The 11713-nt window shown below is 44.8% G+C and overlaps 1 pseudogene; it reads left to right on the top strand.

The window, feature by feature from the left end:
* Positions 1–270: 270 nt before the first annotated feature.
* On the top strand, positions 271–1458 carry LOC118583158 (annotated as a pseudogene).
* The last annotated feature ends 10255 nt before the right edge of the window (positions 1459–11713 follow it).

The raw sequence follows: 11713 nt of genomic DNA, 5'->3' as shown, positions 1-11713 counted from the left end.
ACATTTTGTGCTAGTTGCTTAGGAAGAAATCTGCCTAGACTCTTACTGAAAGACTGAAATGCAGATTCATAATTGAGTGTCATTGTTGGAAGAATAGAGAAGCAAAAAATGGGTCATCAAGAAGATTTGTTGTTTTGTTCTTATAAAGACCTGGAAGAATTCTGTTTTTAAAACCATAATCATTTAAAAAAAAAACTTAGAGGCTCCAAGACACAGCCCCCGCCATAGCTGCCTCTGTTCCCACCGTTCTCTTTCTCCAAGAGCGTGGCTATGCCTCCCACATATGCTGATCTTGCCAAGTCTGCCAAAGATGTCGTCACCAAGGGCTACGGCTTTTCCTTAATAAAACTTGATTTGAAAACAAAATCCAAGATTGGACTGGAATTTACCATCTCAGGCTCAGCCAACACAGAGACCACCAAAGTGACTGGCAGCCTGGAAACCAAGCACAGAGTATAGGCTGACCTTTGCAGAAAGTGGACACAGACAACACCCTGGGCACCGAGATCACCAGCTTATGTGCAGACTGAAGCTGACCACTGATTCATTCTTCTTACCTCACACTGGGGGTGAAAATGCTAAAGTCAAGACAGAGTACCAGAGGGAGCATATTTGCTGTGGATGATTGATTGATAAATAAAGTGCTGATTGGCCAGTAGCCAGGCAGGAAGTATAGGCAGGAAAAGGAGAGAAGAGAATTCTGGGAAGTGGAGGCTGAGGCAGAGAGACGCTGCCAGCCACCATAATGAGAAGCAGATGTTAAGATACTGGTAAGCCACAAGCCACGTGGCAAACTTATAGATTAATAGAAATGGATTAATTTAAGATTAAGAACTAGATAGCAAGAAGCCTGCCACGGCCATATAGTTTATAAGTAATATAAGTCTCTGTATGTTTACTTGGTTGGGTCTGAGTGGCTTCGGGACTGGCGGGTGATAGAGATTTATCCTGACTGTGGGCTAGGCAGGACCAGGAAAACTCTAGCTACAGCGTATTAACTTGGACTGTGATGTGGACTTTGACATTGCTGGGCCCTCAGTCTGGGCCCCTTGGCTATGAGGGCTGGCTGGCTGGGTACCAGATGAATTTTGAGACCTTGAAATCCTGAGTGACCCAGAGCAACTTCACAGTTGGCTACAAGAGGGATGAATTTCAGCTTCATTCTAATGTGAATGACAGGACAGAATTTGGTGGCTCCATTTACCAGAAGGTGAACAAGAAGTTGGAGAGTCCTGTCAATCTCACCTGGACAACAGGAAACATGTAACACTCACTTTGGAATAGCAGCCAAGTATCTGTCAATCCTGATGCAAAGTAAACAACTCTAGCCTGACTGGCTTAGGAAACACTCAGACACTAAAGCCGGGTATCAAACTGATGCTTTCAGCTCTGCTGGACTGCAAGGACATTAATGTGGGTGGCCACAAGCTTAGTCTAAGACTGGAATTTCAAGCATAAATGAATATTGTACAATCACTAATTTTAAACTATTTTGCAGCATAGCTACCTTCAGAATTTAGTGTACCTTTCAATGTATGTTGGGGATGCAAGAATTGATACATACCATGTTAGAACTCCAGGCTAAGGATGACTCGGCTTTAAGGTGTTTACCATTTCAGAGGTACAGCAGAAACCCCATTCCTGAAAGGGTCCTTTTAGCTGTAGACATGTGGTTGAGGATGCCAGGCCTCAAGTGGAAGCTGGAAATGTGCCGGTCCTTTGTCAATCTGTATCAAGTCCACAGATGAAACTGTGACTTCCTGAGCATTGGTGTGAAGAAAGCACACACATGTGTGGAAGGGACCTCTTTTGACAGATCGCCATGGACTCTTCCCGTCCTAGCCCATCAGTTACTGTTTTACAGCAAGAGTAGTCTTTGGGGTGTGGTTCGCTATTTCTTTTGTGCCATTTTAGGGTGGAGAGGGTGGGCATGATGGAACCAGTCATTTTCTTTTCTTTTCTTTTTTTTTAAAGATGTATTTATTATGTATACAGCATGTATCCCTGCAGGCCAGAAGAGGGCGCCAGATCTCATTACAGATGGGTGTGAGCCACCATGTGGTTGCTGGGAATTGAACTCAGCACCTCTGGGAGAGCAGCCAGTGCTCTTAACCTCTGAGCCTTCTCTCCAGCCAGTCGTTTTCTTCCTTGTGCTGTAGTGTGGTTTTCTTTTCTTCTTTTCTTCTTCTTTTTTTTTAAAAAAATTTTTTTAACCATTGCACCAGAGTAGAAACAACTTCCAGGATCTCCAGCTCTGAGCTGGGCAGATGACTGTAGTCCCACCATGACAACGCTGGGAATCTAAATGACCTCTGTTAGAGCCTCACTGTTCTATTTAGCAGTTTAATGGGTACATTATAGAGTCTTCCATTTTGTGTGGAGTTAGCGCCTCTCCTTCAAATGCTGTAATTAACATCACTTAAAATAAAACTTGAAGAAAATATTGAAACCTAAAAAAAAAAAAAAGAAAAAAGAAAAGAAAAGAAAAAGAAACTCCAAACAAAGGATTTATGTCCATTCTCACTAGCTTTCAATGTTGCCTTGGGTGAATATGCTTTGATGAATTAATGATTGTAGCCATGTATGGGATGTACACTTTGAATCCTAGCACTCCAGAGCAGAAGCTGGAAGATCTCTGTGAGTTTGAGGTCAGTCTTGTCTACATAGTGAGTTCCAGGCTAGCTGGGGCTACACACTGAAAGTCTTTCTCATGAAAAACAAAACAACAACAAAATAGAAATGATAATATTGTATTGACTCACATGAGTCCACAAAGAAAGCCTTGTGTGGTTGTATGTTTGCCTCTGGAAATGGCTTTCAGTGAGATAATGATGTAGGCTCTGAACCAGAGAAAGGACCGAGGTTCTAATGCAACCATGGGACCCAAAAGTAGTGATGCTGCCATTGTGGTGAGGAGGATGTGAATTGTGGAGAGACCAGGGCTAGGCCTCTGGTCTCTTTCTATAGCAGAAATGGCTGAAGCAACATAGAAATAACCACTAAATAAAGCAAAGAATTTAGCACTCAGGGACTGTCCTGGCAGGAAGAAAATCAGAAAGCAATTAAAAAAAAAATGTGGGGTGGGGGCAATCACACCACTGCACAGAGATGTGTACACAGCAAGGCCTGGTAGTCTGGGGTTCCTCCAAGAGCCTGGCTTATTGAATTCTCCTAGGCTTTCATGACCTTGGCTAAGGGTCATACAACACTTGGCAGTAGAGCCCTTCATGATTCAGAACCCTCTCATGCTTGTCGTTCAAAACAACCGTATGAAAGGAAGCCCAAATGGAGACGCACAGATTTGGTGCACACGGAGTTGAGGGAAGACTGTGAGTTTCCTCCTCGAAGTGAAAGTGAAATGCAGGCATGCCTTACCTTAAGGTTGGACTAATACAAAAAGGTAGACATGTAACAGGGGATTACATGCATTCCACAGGACTGACGTAACAATGGACCATCAACTGATGGCTTCGAATGACAGGATGACATTCCTAGTTTGGAGCTAGAAGTCTGAAAGTGAGGTTCAACAGGCCACACACTCTCTGAAAGCTTCTCCTAGCTTCCCATCTTTACAGACCATCTTTCTATTCCTTGGTTACAGATGCCTCACACTACTCTGCACTCCCTCCCTATGTCTCTTTCCTCTTCCAATAAGGATGCTCACCATAACAGATAACTAGTCCCATGTTTCAGTATGACATCATCCTATTTAACTATATATGCAATTACCCTGTTTTCAATAAGGCCACATTCTTCTTCTTCTTTTTTTTTTTTTTAATGTGCATGTTTTGCCATGGGTGTTGGGTCCCCTGGAACTGGAATTACAGACAGTTGTGAGCTGCCATGTGGGTGCTGGGAATTGAACCCTGGGTCCTCTGGAAGAGCAGTCAGTGCTCTCAGCCGCTGAGCCAACTCTCCAGCCCCATAAAGCCACATTCTTAAGTTCCAATATTAGGGCTTCAACACAGTTTGGGGGAGGGGGGACACCATTTGTGCTAGTTAGGTGTGGTTGGTGGTGTTGTTGCCGCCGTCGTCATCATCATCATCATTATCATCATCATCGTCATCGTTGTCGTCAACTTGACCCAGTCTAGAGTCACCTGGCAAGAGAAAACCCCCAGTTAGGAATTGCCTCCATCAGACGGCCTATTGGGGCTTTTCTTGACTGATTGATATGGGAGGGCCCAGCTCACTATGGACAGTGCCACCCCTGGGCAGGTGGGCCTGGGTAGTTTAAGAAGCAGGCTAAGAAACCCACGGAGTAAGTCGGTAAGCAGCTCTCCTCTGTGGTTCCTGCCTCTGCTCCTGCTTGAGGTCCTGTCCTGACTTCCCTCAGTATTGACTGTGACCGAGACACAAGCCATATGTGCTGGTTTGAATGAGACCCTCCTAGGATCGGATGTTGGATGTTTGGGTAGGCGTGGGCTTTGAAGTATCTAAAGGCTCAGTCTCTCTTTCTCTCTGCCTGCGACTTGTGTATCAGCTGTGAGCTCTCAGCTACTGCTCCAGCACCATACCAGCCTGCCCCTGCCATGCTCCCGGCCATGATAGCCATGAATTAACCCTCTAAAACTGTAAGCAAGCCCCCAATTAAATGCTTTATTTTATAATTTACCTTGGTCATTTTTTTGTCACAGCTATAGAACAGTAACTAAACACCAAATCAGCCCTTTCCTTACAAGCTGTTTTTGGTCACAGCCTTTGACACAGCAGTAGAAAGTCAAGTAGAACACAGTTCAGTCCCACACGGGACCTGTTGGAGAAATGACTGAGGCCCCCGCAGCACTTACATTCTGTGTATCTCTGGGACAGTGAATGTGAAGTGCTGAAGAATCAGTAAATGACACATGTAAAGGGTCGTGGCTACGTCATGTGACCGTTGATGGGGACAAGGCTGGCTGAAGACGCCATTCTGACATCTGCCATCGGATTCTGCTTCATTCCTAACTGGACATGCTGGTCTGGCTGCTATTAGGGGAGACTCCCCTTAGGACAAGGGGACTGGCCCTTTGTAGCATCAGATCAGTTAGTCCTTAGCTGTGGCTGTGGGGTGAGGGGTGTGAAGGTAGAAGTTCCTGAGCAAGGACCCTACACAAGAAAAGGTCTGCATAGTGGATTGTTAGAAGCTAGTGGCCACCTTAGATGAGTGATATCCACACTGACTGATGAATCAGGTTCTTGTGCAGATCTAAAGCAAAACTTCTCCCAGCTGCCTTTCAAGTGGAACACCAACAGCATCCTCTACAGTTGGTACTATGTGTGTGGAAGAGAAAGGATTTGGGTCAGGTTATAGTGACCCGTACCAACTGGTTGTCCAGAACTTAAGATGTGGGCCCACAAGATAGCTCATGGGTGGAAGCATTTCCCACCAAGCCTGATGACCTGAGTTCAATCCCTGAGATACACATGGTAGAAGGAGAGAACTGACTCCTACAAGTTATCTTCTGACTTACACACACACACACACACACACACACACACACACACGGGTGTGTGCATGCCCATACACATAGACATATACAAAATAGACTAATGTAAATTTTTAAATTAAAATGCTTCATTGTGCTGGAAGTCTCCCTTTGTGATCTTGCTAGGAAACTCTGCCCGCTGTGCGCTCTAATTCCCAATGCCCAGAGGCTATTAGTACAATTTGCCCTGGTGCACGCTTGCTAGAATCACTGCTAACACTCAGTCAGACATCTCATTAGTATATTTCCCACAGCCATCTCAGAGCAGCTTATGCAACTGGAAGCAGGCTTTACTTTGCTATGAATTATACATCTGAGAACCCCCTTATTAAAGGTGATTTAAGTAACAGTGAGGGAGAAAACTATCAACTAGGCACGCTTGTTGTCTTCTGTTTCTAGAACATGTCCACTCGGTAATGGTGTTAGGAAATATGGGAGCATCTTGCTGGGAAAATGCTTCATGATAGCGTTTTACGCTGACACTGGTTGATAGCTGGAGTGTGATGGGACTCCCCAAATTGCTACTGATTTCTGCTGTATTGCAGAGAGAAGATAAATTGCTTTGGTTTTGTCATCCTCTCCTAAACAGTTGGCAATGACTTGCTTCTTGGTACAGAAGGTGTGAGTACTTGTGGGACCATTAGATGGGGAGCGGGCCAATGCTGTGGTTAACTGGGTGACCCTGAACTAAGAATAATTCCCTGAGATGCAGGACAAGGAACAAGACCTTCTCCCAAAAGCATCAGGGTGGGGCTTATGGCACCTAAAGGGCACACTGAAGCTTTTCAGAGGGGTCAAGGATCAGGCAAGGACATAAGTCTCAAGCCTGCTGACTCAACAGTGATTTACCCTTTACCATCACTGCAGCTGAAGGGAAGGGCATTGGTAGGCATCATGGAGCCACTGAGCCAGTTCTGAGATGGAAGAAAAGGCAGCTGGGAGAGGGAGGAGTTTTCAGTATCGATGAAAATTAGAAGAAAGGCCTTGTTGATTTTCTTGATCTACTTCTCTATTCATAAAGGATGTAGTTGGTGGAACATGGCAGCACACACCTTCAATTCCAGTGTGTGGAAATGGGAATAAGGAGGATAGTGTGTCCAAAGCTGCCCTGGGAATATAAAGCTAGTTCTAGACCACATTTGAGACTTTGTCTCTAAATAAAACAAAGAAAAAACCATCATGACTAAAGTAAAACAGTGTGAAAACACAAACAGTGTCTCCCCATAAATTCCACATCATTCCCAACCTATTATGAAGATAGTCGTGTCTACTCCCCCCATATGTACATGTGTGATTTACATAGATGAATTACATATGTGTGTAATGTGAGCATGAATATAAGAGCTACCCACTACTTCATTTATAATTTACATCTGTCTATATAATTTGTTGACAGGCTGTATGTGTAGGTCAATGGTTGAACACTTGCTTAGCAGATGCAAGGCCCTGGGTTCCATCCTAAGCAACCTCTAAAATAAAGGAATGGGGCATTCTGCTTTACAGTCTCTTGTGAGCACTTTTCCCACAAGACCTTTGTGGTGGTTTGAATGGAAATGGCCCTGACTTAGTCACTGTCCTTTTGTTGTGAAGTGACACCATGACCGAGCCAATTTATGGAAGAAAACATTTAATTGGAAGGGGAGCTTGCTTACAGCTTAAGAGTTAGTCCATTGTCATCATGGTGGGGAGCATGGTGACAGGTAGGCACAGTGCTGAAGAAGTAGCTGAGGCCTACATCCTGATCTGATGGCAGTGGGCAGAGAGAGCGGTACTGAGATTGACATGGACTTTTGAAACCTCAAAGCCCACACTGACAGTGGCACACCTCCTCCAACAAGGCCACACCTCCTAGTCCTTCCCAAACAGTTTTACTTCCTGGTGATTAAGCATTCAAATATATGAGCTGATGGGGCTCATTCCCATTCAAACCACCACAGGCCTCCATAGGTTCATGTGGGAGCCTGTGTGAGAAAGCTGTGAACTTACCGTGAACTATGGATGGGACAGAGTGTAGAATGTTCTCCCTGCAAGGTAGCCTTGCAGGCCAATCTGATGGAGGCATTTCCTCAACCGACTTTCCCTCTTCCTAGATGACTCTAGCTTGTGTCAAGTTGACAAAACCCAAACCACTAACCCCCACAACTGGGGAGAGAGGCAAGCCTGTCTGACTTGTGCTCAGCCCCACACAGGGGCCAACAGTCCCTGAGTTCATCAGAGGTGCTCGACAGAACGCAGCACATTCCAGCTCTCCAGGCTCCAAAGAACATGGTGCTTCATGGGCTTGTAGAACACACAGGTGTTTGCAAGCTCAACTTGCTCCTGGGTAGGCAATTCAACATTCCCAGGCAATCAACACTGCTTATCTAGTCAAGGGCACAGAGGCCTATGTATGAAGAAAAGTCAAGAAAAATTATAAGTTCAAGTATTTACTTGAGTTGGTTGGCAACTTGAAGCTATATGCCAATTTTTTAAAAAAGAAAACCTTATCAAATGCCTTCTTTTACATGTTTATCATTACATTTATTTATTCAGTGTGTGCTCACTTATGCATGCTCACAACATAATACATGTGTGGAGGTCAGAAAACAACTTTCAGGCTTAAGTTCTTTCCTTCCACCAAGTGGGTCCAAGGGATTGAACTCAGGTCATCAGGCTTAAGTCATGGACCAACCCAATGTGCCAATTTCCAGAATAATAGGAAAGTCCTTATCTTTAGGAAACACCAGGGAGACAGAATAGCCCAAACTAAGTGGAGTCCCAGCTTACTAAACTATTCCCTATACTTGTCTGTCTTAGAGGTGGGACAGGATTTGAGTGATAGATGAAGACAAGGTTAGAAGAGGTGAGCTAGTTAGGCTGGTACCTGGTCCTGGGGTGTGATGACAGGGGTATAGTAAGGTGGTAGAAGAGACCAGATGAGAAGTGAATGATTTGTGCAATAAAGTAGAAGTAAAATGTGTGTGTGTGTTCTACAAGTGACTTTTTTGTTTTATTTTTTGAAACAGAGTATAACTGTATAACTCGGGGGGAGAGGGGCCAGGAACAAAACTATATAGTTCTGGCTGTCCTGGAACTTGCTCTCTGTAGACCAGGCTGATCTTGAACTCACAGAGAATAGCCTGCCTCTGACTCCTGAGTGCTGGATTAAAGGCATGCACCACCATGCTTAGCATAAGTGTTACTTTATCTATTCTTATCACATCCTGAATGGCAAGAGAAGAGCCTGGCATCAGTGCCACCTGGGTGGTGTGTGAGCTGAGACAGGCAGGGAGGGGGTGGTGTTCAATCATTCAGACATCTTCTCATGGTTCCTTTTCTGGTGACAAAGACCTGTGCTGAACTTTCACTGTTGTTACCTTTAACTGACCATCCCTGTGAGATGCCCACAGCCACGGTTCAGATGGCCGCTTTCCTATCAGACCATTTGAAGCTGCCTAACTCAAACTGTGATGGCTGGACATTGACTCCCAGGGGCTCTGAAGTCAGCGTAGCCTTGCTCCCGCTCACCTTCTGATGCTGGTTAACAGTGTGGTTTTCTCTGTTTCTCAGCGCCCTTCTGCCCTTTTTGTGACATCGAAGTGATGCTTTCTAGCACTTTCTTTTTGTAAATGTGTTTAAGTGATGCTTTCCATAATTTGTTTAAGCAAAAATGACTGCTGTAGTTTTCCACATAGTCTTTTTGGGGTTAATAGTTAAGTGTCCTGAAAAAGACCTATATGTATTTGGGAGCCATGTAGCAGCTTCTAGAAATAATTGTGACTCCAAACATTAATGCGATGCCTTTAATATGCCCAAACAAAAGGACATAGTGTGGTTATAAATCATTTTTTTCCTAAATCCAGGCTTCCTTTTCAGCATGTCCATTTAATAGGTAGCAACCTGTGCAAGTCCATCAGCACACCCTGCAGACTTGGCTTCCTGCTGGAAGAAAGGCTTAGCAAATGGATTGGACTGCATTCTCGCCTCCACATCACTGCCCAGGCACCCTGTGTAACACAGGATCTGCACCACCGCACTCCAGTCTGAGTCCACGTGAGCCAGGCACCCTTCAGTTAAAGCCAGTCAACTGGGGCTGGGGAGATGGCTCAGAGGTTAAGAGCACTGCCTGTTCTTCCAAAGGATCCGAGTTCAATTCCCAGCAACCACATGGTGGCTCACAACCATCCTTAATGAGATTTGATGCCCTCTTCTGGAGTGCAGGCAGAACATGGTATACATAATAAATAAATATTTAAAGAGAGAGAGAGAGAGAGAGAGAGAGAGAGAGAGAGAGACCTTGTCTCTCAAAAAATAAAATAAAATAAAATAAAAAATAAAAATAAAAACAAAAAAGTAAAGCCAGTCAATTATCCAGATACCTTAGACACGCATTCCTGCAACAGCTCCGCCACTCCTGGTCCATTATGGAAATTCTTCTACTGTTCATAAGTTACAAGGATCTGAAGTCATGAAAAGGTCACAGGCAACAACGTCATCCACTGTGCCAAGCCTGGCATCATAGTCTGCATGCTCTGTGGGTGTTGCCCCAATCTGACAGCCTCCAGGTCAGAAAGTTGTCAGAGGAACAGTCAACAGCATGACCAACCCCCTTGGAGCTAGCCATTCCTGTGCACGCACTAGCTTCCAGCTGTGAGTGCTTGTAACTAAGTGCCCCCAAAACCACCTCTGGCTGGTGGATACTCTCAGCAGTAAGCGCAGTGCGTAGGGTGTGCCGAGATTCCATGTCCCCACAGGTTCTCTTCAGCCAAGAACAGAAGGGGATTGGAGGAAGGGCCTCACTCTTGGTGGTGGCAGCTCTGAGAGCTCCCTACAGCCTCACAAACACCCCACTGTCTGGTCTCCCCACTCCCTCTGTGGTCTCCTCCCAGACATTCCTGCATACAAACCATGTGTGCTCTCAGCCTTACCAGGTAAGTCAGCGCTTACTAGGTGAGGTAAGTTGATTCTGCCTTTCAATCTTTTTGTTATTGTTGTTTATTTTGTTTGTTTGCCTTTAGATCTTGACTTTCATTCTTCAGCCTCCAGTGTAGACAAGAAGTGATTTTCACAGAGGAATCTAAAATCTGCAAACTCCATTCAGTCAGCAGAGTAAAACTTACTACTTCTGGCAACCTCATTACGCTCACACTCACCAAATATCAGAAAAGAAAATGTCAAAACAGGTTACAGGAAAACACAACACAGCCATCAACCCCAGCCAACACTCTCAACCCCAGATGAACAAGCCTGTGCTGGAAGGAGCTCAGATCTCTAGAGTGGGGAGAGAAAAAAGGGAGAAGCAAGCATCGTCCCCCTCCAACATCCTCTCCACCTTCATTCAGCTGTCCTCCCATGCTCCTGGACCGTCCCTACCTCCAGAACAGCCCTAAAGGAAGTGCAAGAGCCTTGTGAGGAAATACTGGTACCCTGTCCACCTGTTCCCCGATCTTTTAGAGAATGAGGACTGGTAGTTTTCTTTGCTTCTTTCTTGCTCGGTTCTAGATAAAAAGCTTATCAATATAGTTGGCCTTTTCAGAGAATGAAATTTCTAGTCGTGGTAATTTTCCCAGTGTTCTTAGCCTCCATTTTCATCTCTAACGCTTGTTGCTCTCTTCTTCCCACTTAATTTAGGTTTACTTTGCTCCTTCTCATTTTCCTTCATCTTGAATTGTTTTCTAATCTCCCCTGTGAGTCCTTGTTTTCATTTCACAACCCATGAAGTGGCTGCAGCCTATCCAGTGCCTCGAGGTGACTTTATAGAAGACAGCCATTGGGTTTGCTCTATGTGGAGCCATCATCCTGACCTCCCTCTGCAGGGACATGGAATTGAAGAGATGCTGCCCTGAGGTACCACTACCAACGATCCTCCTTAATCACACAGATCTAAAATTTAAAAAAAAAAAAAAAAAAAAGGCAATTATACTCCAACTTTCTAACAGTGCTCAGTCATATCATAACCATTACAATCACATCAACCAGAATTTTAACTAACCTCAGGCTTCAAACTATCTGAGGAATAGTCTGGCAGTAAAGAAGCAATCGTTCCTGAAGGGTAAGATGGCTCAGTGGGCACAGGCGCTGGCCGCCAAGCCTGCCAACCTCAGTTCAAGCCACATGGAAAGGGAACCAATTCTGTCTCTGGGGGAAAAAAGAATTATTACCATTGCTTTGTGAGTTTTTTGTTTGTTTTCATGACAGGATCTCACTCTGTAGCCCAGGCTGGCTTCAAATTCACAGCAATCCTTCTTTCCTCTCAGGCACTGGGA

Source organism: Onychomys torridus, chromosome 4 (assembly GCF_903995425.1).
Source record: "Onychomys torridus chromosome 4, mOncTor1.1, whole genome shotgun sequence".
Classification (NCBI taxonomy): domain Eukaryota; kingdom Metazoa; phylum Chordata; class Mammalia; order Rodentia; family Cricetidae; genus Onychomys; species Onychomys torridus.
Note: the sequence above shows the minus strand (reverse complement) of the source record. Positions and strands in the feature narration are given on the sequence as shown.